The sequence below is a fragment of the Leptosomus discolor genome, chromosome 13 (assembly GCF_034619465.1).
Source record: "Leptosomus discolor isolate bLepDis1 chromosome 13, bLepDis1.hap2, whole genome shotgun sequence".
NCBI classification, from domain to species: Eukaryota; Metazoa; Chordata; class Aves; order Leptosomiformes; family Leptosomidae; genus Leptosomus; species Leptosomus discolor.
Window position 1 is genome coordinate 5,961,243 of NC_141403.1, and position 14,288 is coordinate 5,975,530.

Consider the following 14,288-nt stretch of genomic DNA (forward strand, 5'->3'; position numbering starts at 1 on the left):
GTTGTTTCAATCTATCTTTGCTTCAACCTTTGCATCTCCTCTCCTTTTCCAGTTCCCTTTCTCAATTAGGGAAGGGTCATCAGGTGAGAAAATAACTGCTATAGTTTAGCCCCAGGTATGGGCTAAATGGAGAAAATGTCCTTGATGTTGATGTTACTGGAAAGACAATTGGTGACTTTTTCATTTTCTGGAACAGCAGAGAGAAGAGTTTGATATAAATGCAAAAGACATCATGAAAGTAAATTTTGTGGAAGGCAGAATTCTGAGTTTAAGATATGACAAAGGATAAGCTGGGATGAGGGGAGGAAAGAATTAAATGAAGTGCTTTTTCTTTGAAGAATGGATAAGGTTGTAAATACAGGCTGCCTTAGTGGCATACTAAGGAAAAAAGCACCAAGATTAAATTATATAAACCACAAATGCTATTATACCAGGCACAAGTGATTGTACAGAAAATAAAGGAAGATCAAACCAATCAGGAGAGTACACAACCTTATAAGAGTATTTAGGTTTGATGATATGACAAGATGAGACTTGGGATGAGGCACAACAGGTAAAAGAGAAAATACAGTTAAAATATTTTATGAATAGCTTAAAAGAAAGAGACAAGCAAAGGTAAATTTCTGACTTCTTGGCAATGAGAGAAAACTGACAATGAGAGGGACAACATCTGTAAGATCTTTTTGTTCAAGTCATCACTCTATGTTGGAGTATCAGATAGTAACTCCATCAATAAGTGAATACGATCTTAAAGTTAGATTAAAAATTGTTGAAGCAGTCCAACAGAAGGAAATTTACCTCAGGTTGCTCTGAGAATTGACCTAGCCTGTGGAACCATCAGGATTTCCCCTGGAGACCCTGCAGGACAGGTGAGGCTACAGAAGACTGAAACAACCAAGCAAACCTAGTACCATTTGTTAAAAAGAGTTCAGAGATCATGGACTATTCAGATTGACTTTGGTTCTTAAAAAAAAAAAAAAAAAGGCAGAACTGTTGTTAAGTGTCTACAGTGAAAGAACAGACAAAAAGTAATCATAAATCTCATTAAATCAGAAAAGAAGGACATTTTACATTCTACACACTTTAGCATATTTTAACTATCTGTGATGACATGTTTTGTTAGGAATATGTGATGTTACTACAAAGTGATTTGCTCAGGTGACAGGAAATGCCAAATTCAGGGAGTAATTAGCAATGATCAATTATGAAAGTGGAATCGTATGTCAGATCCAGGAGAGACAAAAAACAAAACCTACCTTTTTCTTCAGGATTCAGAAAAGATGCCAGATTAAGCAACAGGACACTGTTACTTGCTGTATTTTGGATTGCCTCTTTCTGGTATTACTCAGTGTTACGTTTTCCATTAATTTTCAGGATGAAACTAGGAAAGGAGAAGTTGTCAGCACACTGAGGGTCAGAATAAGAATATAAAGAAAGTTTCCTATCGGGATGCTTCCAAGGGGACACAATAATGAGCGAATATCTAATTTACGGACAGCTGTGTCTGTGCATAAGCTTGTACAAGTAGAAGTACATTTTCATGCATCCTGCTGCTAAAGATTTATTTAGAACTCACTTCAACGTTTCACGTTGGAAAACATTGTCTGCAGTTTCAGGATTGTGTATCTTAAAACATTTTCTCTGGATCTTAAATTGACTTGATTTAAAATACTTTGCAGAAGTGTCAGGCTATTCAGACAACTTATTTAGAAAATTTGCAGTAACTTATAGTTATAGAAGTCAATTTAAGAGCTCCGTGGACTGTACCTACTCGCTTTAAGATTCCTGCATGATCGCTATACATTCTTATTAAATATTTACAAAATGCTTCAAATCAGAGCTCTGTAAGGTGTTTTGCCTGTTAATGCAAAAGCTGCTGTACACTACAAATGGAGACATATGCCAAAGTGGCACAAAATAAGGGTTACTCTAGGACACTGAGTTTTAGTCTCGACTTTAAAGTCATTGTTTTAAGCGCATCCATATGCCCACCAAACACTATTTGAAGGCAGTGGTCATTATTGTATTTGGCCAACTCAATGTTTTCTTTAATGACAGCAGATGAAATACTATCACATCACTCAATAGTAAATGCTCGCTCTTTCAGCTGAACAGCATTTTTTGACCAAGCATCTAACTACAAGCTAGTAAATCTCTGTCAGGACCTTAGTTTTTTTGAACTTAAATGCACATTTGCCAACAATTTCATCAGGAGTTTTAATGTTTGATCTGTTCTCAGCATTTATATGGCTGTTAGCTGTAAGCATCTCCTATCTCGTGTAACAGTTTTCCCATCATACGTGATCTTTCCATCTGTGTAAGAAAGAGCACTTTCTCTTTCAGATAACAGAATCTGTAAGGCTTATCACAAACACAACACAGGTACCTGTCAGTTCCAGGCCCTTTATCCCCAGATCCTTTCTACATTCCTTGTAGGATAAAAACAAAGCCTGTACTCTTCTTGAGGTGTTTTGTCATAGAGGTCAAGATAAGTGGCAAGAGACTATTTCTACCTAAGATCTTTCATGGATTCTCTGGGATTTCTCCCTGCCTTCACTACTTGGCTGACTATTTTCATCATTTTTACCTTTTAACCATAGCTTAAAATCTCAACAGCTCCTGATATATTCTGTTACAGCAGTTGTTTTTAATTGTCTTTGTCATATCAAGGATAGATAATTAGAGTTTTCATTAACTTTTCTAGGTTGTCACATTGGTCATATGCGCCATCTCAATGTGCTCTATGAGACTGCATGTTTCTCTTCCCTGGTAGATGCTGTGAAAAATGACAGGTGGAATTAGTTATGTCAAAAGTGGTGTGGAGTGAAAAGGAATTATTAAAATGAAGTGTGAAAGACAGAGGAGAAAGCTCTTAAACCAAGAAGAATAGGAGGCACTAAAATTCAGAGAGGTTTACACGCTGAAGTGTAGCTCCTTTCCTGCTTCCTCCTTGCTTTGAAAAGGGAGCAGGAATTTACTCCTTGCTCACGTGGACAACTCATTGCAGAATTTTCCTACTGAAATGGGCCACATCACAGCCTGTACAATTAGGCATACTGAGGAAGAGTCATGCTGTGTCTCATTCCCAGTATCCTTTATCTGTTCCTAGAGCATAGCAGACCAATTTACTTTTCTGACACAGATTGAGGTCTGAGTGGATTGAACAAAGGCATAAAAGGCGTAGTGTATGAATAATATCAATATCAACCCATATCTATCTTTTTTTCTCCTGTTTCATAGCTAGGCGATGACTTAGCCCTGACTGACAGAGGAGCAATGAAGTGAACATAAGCAAATCTGCTTCCCCTACTCCCCTACCTCACAGTTATATGCCCCTACAGCTGAATTCCAGGGTAGATATCAAGTCTGAAACACAGTATTTCACTCCTGGCTATTCAGTCATCTCAGAAGTAGTTTGGTCTCTAGAAAGTCCAGTGTTATATAGACAAGGAAGGAGTCAGTGAAGCAATATGAAAGGTTACATTTTAGCCCAAAATATTCAATGCTCTTACGAAGCAGCAAAGACAAAGGATTTTGAGAAATGTTGAGCACTGGAACTTGTTGAACGCAGTGGGAAAACTGAGCATCTGCTCCTCTAGGGATAATGTTACTGATTACATATCTTAAGTATAGTGCTGGCTCTAGGATGTAACTAGAATATCCATTCCTAGAGTGGAAATGACTAACTTCAGTGACTACAAAACCAGGAGAAAACCTCCTTTTGGGGAAAACAAGACATTATTCTTGAGAATATATCAGACTTCCACAGTATCTTCAATAAGTGGATAATAATCTCTAACAGTTCTCTTACAGTCTAATAAGTCTTCCCAACAACCTCATTTGTCTGTTACAGGCTGAAAGTAATTCTAATTTTTGCATAGCTAACATTAACAGTATAACAAATATAACTGTGCTCTTGTACATATTTATGAATATAATTTTAATTCTGACTATTATTTGACAAATTATGTTTATCAGAGATTCAAGGTTTTAAAAAAGCTGAATGAAAGCACTACAGCAATTTATATTAGCTCATGCTGTGAGTTTCTGGGATCATTAAATCATTAAATGATTTCTGTAAGTCTCTATGGTTTGCTTTATTAGGACTGACAGAAACATTTGGAATAATGCTAATTAGATTGTGTAGCATTCCCTGCACTAGGTTCAGCTCTGTTCTGTATTGTCGTATACAGACTATGACTCATGGTACTACCTTGAGAAAATTATATTTGCTACTTTAAACCTGATGTCTCCACGTAACCCAGTCTAAGACCTACACTGTCACAACAACATACTGGTTGAGAACAACAGCTGAAGAATAAATATTTCTGCTGGTAGCTTCTTGGAAGAAGATACATTGAATATAATTTACAAAAAAATGAAACACTTTATGAATTTTGTCATTTGAAATATATGTAGACTATGAATATCACATTTATATACCACTGAACTTGAATGGATTGCGTTATTCAAAATGTGTAAGATGGAAACCATCTTGCAGCCAACTCTTTTTCATACCCTGCAACGTCTTACAAACTCTCCAGTTAACTGTGTAGAAAGTAACTTTCTGTGTCCTAAAGTTTCACCTGATTGTAACCTGTGTATCATTTCCACTGCCATTATCATTTCATCTAACTGCTTCATTACCTTGGCCCTAAACCTGTGTCAAACAGTTTTATCTGCTTATCTGATCAGAATGACTGCCTTGTAGTGTTAGCTGAGTACTTTCTAAGTCTTTCATTAACAAGAAAGATGTTGGTTATTGACAATGTTTTTGACCTCTTACTGGCTCTTCAGGCAATATTAATGCATATACACTTACATTGACATGAAGAGGACCAAATAAGAAAAGTAAAGTTAAAGGTAAGTTTAAAAAAAAAAGAAAGAAAGAAAAAAGGGAAGCAATCCAAACAGTTTCTTAATCTTCACTGATTCAATAAGTTAACGTATCCTTTGGACATCACTACAACTTGTCCATCTCTCGCCTGTCTTGGGTTTTGCTTTTGGATCAGGAACAGCAATTTGGTAGCACAGTATTTCATGTGTAGGCTTAAAGAATTCCTTCTTGATGTAAAATAGAGAAGTAATTTTATGTAAAGGAAGACTAACTGCCCAAACTGGGCTTTAACCAGTGTGGTGGGTTAGCCTTGACTAAGAGCCACGCTCCCACCCAGTTGCTCATTCACTCCCACTCCTCAGTGGAACAAAGGGAGAGAATAGGAAAAAGAGATTGTTTCCCGCTTACTGTCACGGGCAGAATAGGCTCAACTTAGGGAAAATTAGTTTATTCTCAATTAAAATAGATTCAGGTAATGAGAAACGGAAAGCTATGCCTTTCCTCCCTGCTCTCTCAAGCTCAACTTCACTCCAGACTCATCTACAGCCCCTGCACTGAGTGGTGCATGGTTGGGGTGTGTTGTGGTCAGTACACAGCAGTTTGTCTTTCCTCCTCCTTCCTCCTCACATTTTTCACCTGCTCCAGGGTGATCCTCTCCTTCTCTCACCTTCTCTCACAGGGTTGTTTCTCTCTGTTTTTATAAATTCCCCCCGCCTCAGCATTTTCTGCCCTTTCTTGAATATATTTTCCCAGAGGTGCCACCATCTCGTCTGCTGGGCTCAGCTGTGCCCTGTGGTGGGTCTGTTGGAACCAGCTGTGTCTGGCATGGGACAGTCCTGCCTTCTCCTCCTCGAGGTCACCGCTGCAGCACCCCATTTCTGTGCCTGGGCACCTGCACCCAGCACAGGCAGAACCTCAACTTGTTAAGAGCCCTTAACTCTTGAAAAATGGTTTTCTATTGGGTTTTTGCAGAGATAATGGTGTTTCTGTTTGGCTCTGAATAACAGTTGTGCCTTACAAGTTATATTTTATATCCTATAAGAAAATAAATGTTAGGCAGATAGAACAATCAATAAACACTTTTCTGTTTACTGTTGTTAAGTATTGTGCTGGTACTTCTCATGTTATACAAAGATCATCCTGATATTAATCTTTTGAAATAAACATGTATAATTTAACCACCTTTCCTGTCTGCAACAAAAATCTAATTACTTTTTATTTCACAGTAATGTCTTTCCATGAAGAATAGGAGCCTTTTGGCCTCGTAATACTCTTAATCTCCATTTTTCATAATAGCAAATAGTGGGACCCTCCTGACAAGTAGATGATGCAATTAAGGTTACATTTCTTCACTACAGTCTGTGGTTTTGTTCACAGTAGACACGTACATTTTATGTCACTGAAGATTAAGTATTATAGTCTTTTCAATGACATTTGTAGCTAAGCACATTAATATTAAAGGTCAATGTCCCTTTAAGTGGATCGATAAGAAACTTGACAGTATAATGTGTTATCATAGTTTCTTAGCATACCAGGTTTTGTAGGGTTTGATTATATATTGTCTTCCTCTTTCTTATTCTTGTGCTATACAGTAAAGAGAGCAGGAAGCAAGAAGAAAACTATTCTCGGAAGAGCAACACAAAACTCTGGTTGTTGTGCTCCAAGGAGTGAATACACTGGGCTTTATTATGTTCCAGAGGTGTGTAGGTATCTGGAAGTGTAGAGATAAAATAAATGTAATTCCTTGACTGAGGCATCAAAAATTAACCTGCATTATCAGTAATAAAGGGGAAGGAAAGAAGAGAAATATTACGATTTTTTTTTTTTCCTAACCACGAGGACACTCAAAGTGATTGTGGAACCTACATCCCTGGAGGTACTCAAAACAGGATTCAAAAAAGCCTTGAGGAATCTCATCTAACTTTAAAGCTGGCCTTGGTTTGATCAGTGAGTTGCATCAGAGGATCTCCAGAGATCCCTGTCAACCTAAATTAATCTGTGAACCTGTAATTTTTACAAATTATATATCCTAAAGATGGTTGTGTTAACATATGTTACTATCCTGTAACAGAAAAGTTGCATACTATCAAAAGCACTTGAATAGGTGTATGAGAAAAGTCAAACAAGCAACTAAGCTAAAGCACAGGCAAAAAAGACTGAAAGCTTCATCTAAAAGCTTTACAGTAAAATGTTTCACTGTGTCAGTCATATAGCAGCAACATATAATAGCTTTCTAGTGCTTTTCCACACCTTTCAAAGGCTTCTGCAAAGCAGAATATTATTTTGTGATCATTCTTAATTCCTCTGTAATTAAGGATTAAGTGGAGTTCTGCTAACCTGAAATTTTTTGCCCTTAGTCTGAAAACTAAAGTAGCTGAGAATAACTAGAGAGCAGCTTCTTTACACAGCTTGGTAAGTCCAGTGTATTTTCTTTCAAGTAGTAGGGTGCAGAAAATATTTTAACAAACTGCTGATATTATTGTCATTATTAAAAGTTTATATGCCTCTGTGTAGCAGGGTAAAACCTCTTGAACATCGTTAATAGGAGTGCCTGTTATTCTATCAGCCCAAAGAAGATCTGAAACACTTAGTAAGATCATTACCTCAAGCCCAAAAATCTGTCATCGTTCTTCAAAGAATCACATAAAACTGCATTGTAATGGGGTTGCAGAGCCCTGCACTGGAAACCAATATACGCAGGATCAGGATCTCACTGTAATGGGTAGGGCTGGCCAAAGTGGTAGGATCCATCCACTTGCAGGGTTCTTGTCTGCTCAGGTGGGGAGTGGTCTGGAGTGGTGATAGATACCTGGTTTGGAGGGAAACTGATCTCCTCCGGGAAGACTCCCCTGACGGTTCAAAAGCAGAGAGACCTGTAGCTCAAGTTTTGTGACACAGGCACTTTTTTACAGCAGGCACGTAGGAGACAGCTCTCAAGTCAAGCTGTCTTTTTATGAGAAACACTGATTATTCTGTAGAAAAATAGATTAATCCCAACAATTATTGAGCAAAAAGGAATTAGCCACTGATAGTAATAACAGGGAGAAACACAGTTAACCAACCACTACTGTTAAATCATACCATTATAATTACTGTTACTATGAATACATAACTGAAAACTGATTTTGACAATCCTTTCATAAAAATTTTCCATTGGCTCTTAGGAAATGTATGTGATGAGTGTAAAGATGAAAAGGAACTAATGGGACTTCTAAAAGTTTGCAATGGTAGGAAATCAGAAGGTAAGAGATTTGATGTTGCAGGAAAGACTGAAATTGTAATTGATGGTAGAAAGGAGGAGGCAAGAATAGCAGTGCGCATCTAATTTTCATTACTATAACTTATTTCAGTGATAAGATTATAGCCTGTGAACAGGCCTCAGCTTCGTTTTTACTGAGTCTGTTCTTTTTCTCTTGCCCTGTAATGCTGGACAATATTCCCACTACTAATTCTCACTGTATTTTGAGAATAGAAAATGAGTCCAAGATCTTCTTGCTTTTTGTTTCCCTTTCTTTTTCTTTTTTTTTTTTTTTTTTGCTTTGTACATTTATGGTCGCAGAGAGAGATTAAATATTTTTGGCTTAAAAGCTCATGAAGAACTAATATCTACAAAATATGTTAATCAAAATAAAGAGCACTTTTCAAGAGGTAAACTTATCTGACTCTGTTGGTCTCATTCAAGAAACAGGAATTTAAAACAGTGTTTGTGTTGATTCTGAGTGGATGATTACTTCCAATAAGTGCAGGCTTACAAATTCCAGCTCACTGATGGTGCTCCTCTGCTGACCACAGAGAGCTCTCAGAAACGATTGCAGAAGCATGACCTAAACATTTATCCACATCAGAAAAAGAAAAAGATTAGGTACTGAGAAAGCAGCACCCCTCCATTTGTGACGAAGGCAACTTTCAAACCTCTTGTACCATTAAGACAGTCTTTGCAGGGAATACTTGGCAGCTAGCAGCTGCTGTTGTAATTCTATTATCAAGACTCCCAGTCGGTTCTTGGAAACCGCTTAAACAAGAATAATAAGCCTTGCACCAATACATGGCTTCACGAAATACAGAATAGTGGTCTTGGGACGATATGGACAGCCCATAATATCATGGTGATACATGCTATCAACCAATTACATTGGTTGATAAAAAACCAGCAACATGCCATAAATCCATGTTCACTTTAGATGAAATAACTCCTTGCTAGTGTTGCTTCTTGTCATTTGTAACTCCCTTTGTAATTCCCTGATGTGTGAGTGAAGTATTTGTCAGGAGAAAAATTAATTTGACACCAAATAAGTGATATTCAGAATAATTTCTAAATGAACAGAATAACTTTCCAGGACGATAAAGATGACAGGTTATATACTATTTATCATCCACTCTTCATTTAGTTGAGATACACTTTTTTCAGTCATGCTTGCATCCAGTCATAATCCATAATTTGTTGGTCACAAATGTTACATCTAGTCTTTCAAATATCACATGGTTTGGTTTTAGTATATTTGAGAAATTTCATTTTGTGATTCCCGTGTTACATTAACACAGTCAAGAACCTTGTGTTCTTCCCCATTAGTCTGCGGTACTAATTGCTAATTCTGTTAATATTACCCACAAATCATGTCCCTGTTGTCAGTAATATGTATTATGTCCTATCACTTCTTTAAAAACTCTACCACTGACACTGCAAGGACAGGTCATGCAGGATGGTCTAGCTTTGATTTGAGGCTGCTTGTAAAAGAATTGACCATGTTTGTACCAGAAGCTATGAGATGCAGAATAACGAGCATGATGGTAAAAATATTCTAGTTAGATTATGGTACTATTTTAGAAGTATAAGGTTTGTTTGACTGGGTTTTTTTCCCAGTCTGTCAGAGTAGGCAAAGCCAACTCAAAGTGTTTACAAGGATTTTTTTGTCGCATCACTTTTTGTGAATGATACTCTTCTGTCATCTGTGGAACCACCAACTAAAGGTCTGAAGAAAAATATAACCTAACAAATATCCTTGTTTTGTACTGCTGTGTTTTAGAATTTAGTAAAGACAAATGATCAGAAGAACACTTTGCATTACCAACATGAGTAAGCTTGAAAATAGCTCCAGCTAACCGCTTTTCCTCCCCTCTCCCTCTCCCTCTCCTCCCTATTCTACTATAGTATGCTTCCATTTTTAAATAACGAACCACTCCTTTAGTGACAGCATCTTTTTTCTTTTCTGAAAGACTGAACATTATTTTCTTCTCCTGGGCAAGAGATAAAGACTTCTTTTACAAGTAATTTCTGCCTTTCTAGAGATTCCCTCTTCTAAGTTTTGAAGAATTATATCTTCCCAGCATTTTTTTAAGATTTAAATGGATTAACGAATCCAAAGATCCCAATAAGAATTTCATTGTCTTGAGCAAAGATCTATAGCTACCCCAATCCTTTCAGTTTAGAACTTTGAAATATAAAACCAAAACAGAAGGGATGTATTTCAACTTCAGTATTCCCTGATGGCTTCACAGTGTTTAGAGCTAGGCTTACTAGTATTCTTAATATTGCTATTTAACTTTTGAGCTTCCAAAGTTCTCATTAAGAAGGAAAAAAAAATCACATTAGAATTTTTTTATCAGTTATGCATGCTGATGCTCAAATATCACACTAATGAGAAAGTGCAATTTACAGTAAAGATAAGGAAGTGTATTGCGTTGTCTAACAGATGGCTTTCACAAAAAATGAAAGCAGAATAGTGTGGGTTTTTTTTTTAGCGTGGGATCTCCAGAGGTACCTACTAAAATTAGCTAAACAACAATTTAAAATGCCACAGCTTCGGCAAATGAAGACTGCATGCAAGCAAAACTGTGGTAAAAGCCATTGTGGAAACTTGGAAGGGGGGAGGAGGGAGAGAAGAGAAGAGAAGAGAAGAGAAGAGAAGAGAAGAGAAGAGAAGAGAAGAGAAGAGAAGAGAAGAGAAGAGAAGAGAAGAGAAGAGAAGAGAAGAGAAGAGAAGAGAAGAGAAGAGAAGAGAAGAGAAGAGAAGAGAAGAGAAGAGAAGAGAAGAGAAGAGAAGAGAAGAGAAGAGAAGAGAAGAGAAGAGAAGAGAAGAGAAGAGAAGAGAAGAGAAGAGAAGAGAAGAGAAGAGAAGAGAAGAGAAGAGAAGAGAAGAGAAGAGAAGAGAAGAGAAGAGAAGAGAAGAGAAGAGAAGAGAAGAGAAGAGAGAGAAGAGAGGAGAAGAGAGGAGAGGAGAGGAGAGAGAGAGGAGAAGAGAGGAGAGGAGAGGAGAGGAGAGGAGAGGAGAGGAGAGGAGAGGAGAGGAGAGGAGAGGAGAGGAGAGGAGAGGAGAGGAGAGGAGAGGAGAGGAGAGGAGAGGAGAGGAGAGGAGAGGAGAGGAGAGGAGAGGAGAGGAGAGGAGAGGAGAGGAGAGGAGAGGAGAGGAGAAAACTTGTGAGAACCACAGGGATCACACGTTGTTGGTGATTCTGAATGCTGTGCAAGCAAAGGTCTCAGCTGGACAGACAGATTCCCAAAATTTAGCCTGAAATAACTGTAAGCTATCCATCCTTCCGAAGGAAGAAGGAGGCTGAGAAAGAGTCAAATCTGTTGTTTAAGGAACGTGGGGATTTAAATCCTGATACTTAGCCCAGTAAGCCATGCTTCTAGGAGTAAGCAGTTAATCCATTTACAAAATTTGTTTCTGGATCCAGATTTATCTAGTGCATTAAACAGATAATCCTACCTTAGTCTGTCAAATTCTTTTCTGGTGCTAAATAGAATAGCAAGTGCTGGTAGATGTTTGCAAGTTAATATTTATCAAGGTTTCAGAAAGGCTAATGTTTTTTTTAAAATATCTTCTGTCACTAAATTACACTTTATTTGGACGTATAAAATCAGAGACAGTACTTATAATTCTTACCATAAGTGTTAAATGAGGAATTAAGAGCTCGTTCTAGTCTTATATTGGTTTATTAGTAATCCGTATTACTTAAGCAAGGACACTTGAAGGAGCAGGTAATATACATTGTATTATTTCCATGTGTAGCATTGAAACACAATTCACGACTTCCCATATTACAGAAAACATTTTTGCTTTTCTTTATTAGCAGGTTTGTTTCTGTCATATTAGATCTTTTTTATAAGACTTTCTTAGTTTTAAAATACATCTAATTTATGAAGTATAGAATGCAACAATGAAGCATAAGGACATTCAGAAAGGTGATTTTAGGCTTGGCAGTAAAAAGAATTGTTATATACTAGGAAATAACAAGAAAGGAAACAGCAAAATTAAACCAACGGGAAAAGGAGTTAACATGAATAAAAGTCAGTGTGTTACAAGAGAGGCTTTCTTTTGTCTTTTGAATATACGAGATAAAATGCATTTCTTTAAATAAAAGTTACTATCCACCCTGAATTCACACCCTGGATTTGACATCCAGTTATAGAAGTTTAAAACATGGATGTAAAATCTCCGTGCACATAAATATTTAGTTGTTTGTAACCTTGCACTTTTACACAGATACCTAAGTCTGTTCGGAGTCTTCTGGTGTCATTCATCTCCAAACACAAAGCATTGCACCCAAGCTAACATGTTAAATTCTGTAAAATGATGCCTGAAAACAAACCCCTAAAACGAATCAGTGCAGGTTTAGTGAAAGCACCACTCAAACCCTTTTTTTCCAAGCCTTGGTATCTGCTGTGGAACATTTGCTGTTTATATGAAGTTCCCAGTTATTGAATGTTATGAGTTTAATGAGGTCATTATAAAATGAGTGTTTATTGTAATGCATAATTTAGAAAGGTTTGATATTTTCTCTTTAGAGACTTCTCTAGCAGAAACCAGGCAGGCAAGAAGAGTAAAGAATCATTAACTGTAAAATGCTAAGGGAGTGAGGGAGGAAGCAACGACCTACTCATTTGTATCACTACGTGTTGTCCACATCACCTAGGACCTGTCATCTATTTAAGTACGTAATCAGTCATCTCACCTTAGCTGAGGACAGTCAACATACACAGAGGTTTACTCTAGACTTGCCTATTGTCTTCTTGAAGCAGGGTAGCCAACTGTTAAGAGGGAGAAAGAGAAATGAAACAAAAACCTTGCCAGGGCATGCCGAGGTAGGGAAACTAAATAGCCAGGATCCTAAGCTTGTGGCCATCATTTCCTTCTGAGCTAAAGAAGGTCTTATGTAAGAAAGTGAAAAAGATAATTACAGCTGCCTCCAGTGTAGGCATTTTCTTTTAAAAATCCCTGCCCTGACAGAATGTGGGGTGGGATTTTTTTCTTCTTTCTGACTTATTACCCATTAGATGTGGGATTTCCCAGGAACAAGCAGAGAAACCATTCACTGAGCTCGAGGAGTCTGGCTGCAGGTAAAATAACTGAAGCTGCCAAAAGATGGAGAAGGTTTTTGGCAAGAAACAAGATCAGGAACACAGTGAGATTTAGGAATCACCAAGCATAATGAACACAGCACCATGCAAATAACATGAAGCAGCTTCTGAGGATTTGAGTGGTTGCAAATGTCTTTATCTCACCTGTAAATGGTTTCCTTCCACATTCTCCATCATTTGTACCACTAAACTTTAATTCACTTTTTGTACTAGTAAAGGTTTGGGGAGTTGGGTTTTTGGTTGGTTTTTTTTTTTTTAAATTCTGTATTTATTGCTTAACACAGTTGCCATTTCGAGGACAAAAGGTACTGTCAGTTTTGAGAGTGTGAAAAACTAAGGGGAAAAGTAATAATTCAATGGGAAATCTACAGGTTGTCTGACATAGTGCAGGAAAAAAATGTCATGCTCTAAAATGAGACTTAGACTAGAGATCAATATACCAGACACAAAGACACAGGAAAGTCACAAAAAAGTCAGGGGAAAGAAAAACAACAGAAACTTAACCAGAGAAGGATTTTAAAAAAGCAGTGTACATACAAGATGGAAGCTGTAGCGTAACGTAATTGCTGGCACGGATTTCTGTGTGTAGAAAAGGAGGAAAGACAACCTAGGAATGAATGCTGGTCCATCGAGCAGCTGCCCAGACAGCTGATCTGACTGTAAAAATAGATGATCAAACACTTATTCCTATGAAAATTTAAATTCCAGGGAAGAGACAAAATTAGAAAAAAAATAGTCCTGTGTGAGTCTAATCCACAAAAATTTATAGTTATGTGAAGGGTTTCTGTTTTCTCTGGTAAGGCTAATAGAATGTGCAAAGTTTAATGATCTCATTAAATATTTTTTATAAAAGTTCTAACCAAAGAGTTCGATGCAAGCAACTGTCACTTTTCTGAATGTGAGCTAAGGGATGAATTCATATCATATAACTGAAGCTTGACACAGTGCACTTTGTCCTTGAAAACAGTAAAAAGACAAACACATTATATCAATTTACATGAGGGAAAGCAAAGCAGGATATGGTTTGTTCTTGCCAAAAATGGAGCCTGGGGTTTTATTTTAGGTTCTTTGAATCTCAGAAAATCCTGAAGA